This window comes from Galeopterus variegatus, unplaced genomic scaffold (genome assembly GCF_000696425.1).
Source record: "Galeopterus variegatus unplaced genomic scaffold, G_variegatus-3.0.2 Scaffold353, whole genome shotgun sequence".
Lineage (NCBI taxonomy): Eukaryota > Metazoa > Chordata > Mammalia > Dermoptera > Cynocephalidae > Galeopterus > Galeopterus variegatus.
In genome coordinates this window covers 236,837-240,729 of record NW_007726464.1, presented here as the reverse complement: position 1 = coordinate 240,729, position 3,893 = coordinate 236,837, and the positions used below count along the sequence as shown (strand labels likewise).

At 49.1% G+C, this 3,893-nt stretch overlaps 1 pseudogene; it reads left to right on the top strand.

Annotated features, from left to right (window-relative positions):
* Positions 1–901: 901 nt before the first annotated feature.
* LOC103586579 overlaps positions 902–3,893 on the top strand; it is a 23,629-nt pseudogene continuing 20,637 nt past the window's right edge.

Sequence of the window (3,893 nt, the reverse complement as noted above, 5' to 3'; positions counted from 1 at the left end):
GCTGCCCGGACCACTTGCCTGCAAGGCTGCAATGGGGGGCTGTCGCGTTCGCCTGGTGGCACTTCTGCGGCCGCTCGCAGGCTCCACTTCCTGTTTTTCTCCCCAGCGAATCAGGCACCAGTGCTCTTTCATCAGGGGCAGCCGGGGAGGTGGCCGGTGGGAGGAGCAGAGGGGTCCTCGGTTCCCATCCTTGCTCTGGGGACATTTTTTTCCTGGGCTTGAGAAGGGACTTGGGGGTGGACTGATCCAGGCTGAACCCACATCTCTCTGGTGACCTGAGGGCGAAGGGGCCTCTCTGAAAGGTGAGTCCAGCCTCCCTGCCTCTGAGGCTGTCAGGCCTCTGAGCGTCAGGCTCCAGCGTCACTGGGTGTCAGCTCTGCCTGAAGGACATGAAAGAGTTGTTCCTGCACTGGCTGGGATGGGGACCTTTGTCCTTCCTCTTCCTTGGCTACAGCCCCCTGACCCTCCCTCTGGGCAAAGTATGACCTTTCCATTCATGACCGAATCATTCATTCGTTCATTCAGCATTTCTACACACGCTAATTTCTACACACTTATAACACCCTCTGGGTGCCAGACACAAGGCTGGTGGCCAGGGAGCCAGTCCAGATCCACGCAGAGTCCCTGCTCCCAGGGAGCAGCTGAGGGAACAGGCAAGCACGGCTGAGTAGATGCACGGCCGGGATGCGGGATGGCCCAGACTGGAGTAAAGACATTGGGCCGTTCTGGGCAAGGGGGCCAGGAGGTAACATCTGTGCCGGGCCCTAATTCTACTGGGTAGTTAGGCAAAGAAAGTGTGTGTGTGCGCACATGTACATGGGCAGGCAGAAGGCTGGGGAAGGACACTCCAGGCAAAGGGAATGGCCTGTGCAAAGGCCCACAGTCAGACATCAAGCCTGGGATGTTCCGGAGCTACAAGTCCCTGCTCACGGTGCAGCATGGAGGTGGGGAGTGGTGGGGAAGTGACCCCGGGAGGCTGGCTGGGTCAGCTCCATTCCGATTAGTGGTCGTCATCTGTCTTGTTCTCAAGCTGCAGCCTCACCCCTCACCCCAGTACAGAGTTCCTGTCCCAGCCTTAAGGTCAGTAACCAGCTCCCGTTAGCTCAAGCAGGAAAAGGAACTTTACAGCAGAGGTAGATGGTGCAGACAGCCCCTGAACACTCTCAGCAGCATTCACCTGTCCCCATTTGCTCACCTGCATCACACCTGCCAAGCTGATGTGTCCTGGAGCCCTTCACCAAAAGAGAACTATCCCAAGCCCACCTTCCTGGGAAGGATTCGATTGGCCTGTCTTGGATCAGGGCCTCCCTCCTGGTCCAGTCTACTATGGTCAAGTGCAGTGGTCATGGATACATGAGGAAGGGTCACCAGAAAAGGGGCCAGACAGACCACTTAATAGCCTAAAAGCCAATAGTGTGCACTCTAGTTCATTCCATTCTGGTCCTGCCCAGCACACACACATCCTTTGCCAACTCCTTTGGCTTTTCCCAGATATCCCCACTCTGGTTGCCCTTGCTTAACCTGGTCCTGCCACATCACCAAGTCAGCCAAAAATGCCTCTCTCCCTGTTAGACAAGAGGTGATCCAAGTCGTGTCAAACTATTGCACCCAGAGCTCCATTGTCAGAACTGCCATCTCCACCTGACATCCGTCCCCCTCTATGTCTACTGAGTGTGCTGTAAGGTGGCTCCCCAGGTCTCCCTCAACTGATGGACCAAGTGAACAATTTACCCTCTCCCACCCTACCTGATCCACAGAGCAAAATTGTGGAAGCTCCATACAAAGCACACGCCGAGGTCTTCTAGATGGGCAGAGTGAACTGCACATCAGGAACAAGTTATCGCATGAGGTTTGCTCTGTGGTTACCTTCCTTGGCTCCTGTGTTGGCAAATGTGGCTACCCAGGATCTGCCCGCTGAGAAGGGATCCCTTGTCTAGAATCTTTCAGAGGTCTTCTAGATGGGCAGAGTGAACTGCACATCAGGAACAAGTTATCGCATGAGGTTTGCTCTGTGGTTACCTTCCTCGGCTCCTGTGCTGGCAAATGTGGCTACCCAGGATCTGCCCGCTGAGAAGGGATCCCTTGTCTAGAATCTTTCAGGCCCTCCCTTGAGAGTTTCTGGGGATGGCTTTTTCTAGGAGGAGGTATAACTCCCTTAGCAACCTCCTTCTGGTTGGTGCTGGTACTTTGGCCTATGAACCCCCAAAAGAGGATGATATCAAAAGCCCCAATTTGCCAAGCTTGGTCTCGTGGATTTTCAACTCTCATAAAACCTCTGTTGATTGCCTATAAGTTTTATTTGGGGTCATGTCATTTACCAATTACCGATGCCATAAAATCCTGTCTAGTTGAATATTCAGCCTTAGACTGGACCATGCCCCAGGGCTTGCGTTTCTCAGCAGCAAGTATGGTGCTAGTTTCTTCTTTCAGCCTAAGGATGAAAAGGTAAAATCATAGTATGGCTATGAAAAGGGTTTTTTTTTTCTCTAATTTCTCTTGGAATGCTACCCCTGCCTGCCCTCATGCCACTTGATGATGGGAGGCACCATTATACTTGTCTGTCAAGAGGAGGTACTTTGGAGGCCACACACTAAGGATTGTTCCTTCCTGTGACTCTTCCCAGACATCGTCATTCTGATTGCTAGGCTCACAGACTTTTCCTATTCACTGTGCCATCCTTAGTGTTACAGCCATCCTTTGGGGATTGGTTCCAGGACCCCCATGGACACCAAAATCTGTGGATGCTCAAATGCCTGAAATAAAATGGCATAGTATTGGCATATAACCTGTGCACATCCTCCTGTATACTTTAAGTCATCTCTAGATTACTTATAATACCTAATACAATGTAAATGGTATGTAAATAGTTGTAATGCTGCATTTTAAAATTTGAATTATTTTTTTACTGTCATATCATTATCTTGGGTTTTTTTTGCCCTGATATTTTCTATCCCCAGTTGGTTGAATCTGTAGATGCAGAACCTGCAGATACAGAGGGCCAGCTGGATAAACAGGTGTGACAGAGGATGTGGCTGCCACTATACAGCAAGTGCATGATTATGGAAAAAGACTTCCCCTTCACAGAGTTAAACATTTGCCTTTCTTTTTCCCAATCTTGAGCAGAACTGAACAAAAGCCTATCTGATAGCACCTTCAAAAGGTTCTAGAAGTAACTCACATTCTGATATCCTGGACATTTTGCTACCAACTTTTTTAAAGCTTCAGCCTTGACATCCCATGAGATCACTGAAAATAGTTTAACTGATCCTTCACCATATAACAAGAACTGCCAGTGTCTCATCCAAGAACAGGGAATCCTCGTTGCCCCTCACTGTGCCTGAAGTCAGCTACTTTCATACTGTCTTTGAAAAACTATTTCTTCAACACCCCACTTCTGGTACCAATATCTGTAATAATAGAGGTTTTTTGGTTTCAAATTACAATAACCAACTCAAGAGAGTTTGTATGGGTTGACTGTTGTCCCCCCCAAAAATTCATACTCACCCAGAACCTCAGAATATGATCTTAATTGGAAATAGGGTCTTTGCAGATGTAATTAGTTGAGATGAGGTCATACTGGAGTAAGGTGTCCTTATGAGAAAAGGGAAATTTGGACAGTGACACAAGCACACAGGGAGAATGCCATTTGAAGAGAGAGAGACAGAGATTGGAGTGATGCATCCACCAGCAAAGGAATGCCAAGGATTTCCATCAGTCACCAGAAGCCAGGAGAGGGGCATTGGATGGATTCTCCTTCAGAGCCTCCAGAAGGAATCAACCCTGCTAGCACCTTGATTTCAGACTTCTAGCCCCTGGAGCTGTGAGATAATAAATTTCTTTTTTTTTTTTTTTGTCTTTTGTCTTTTTTCCGTGTCTGGCAACGGATCGCAACC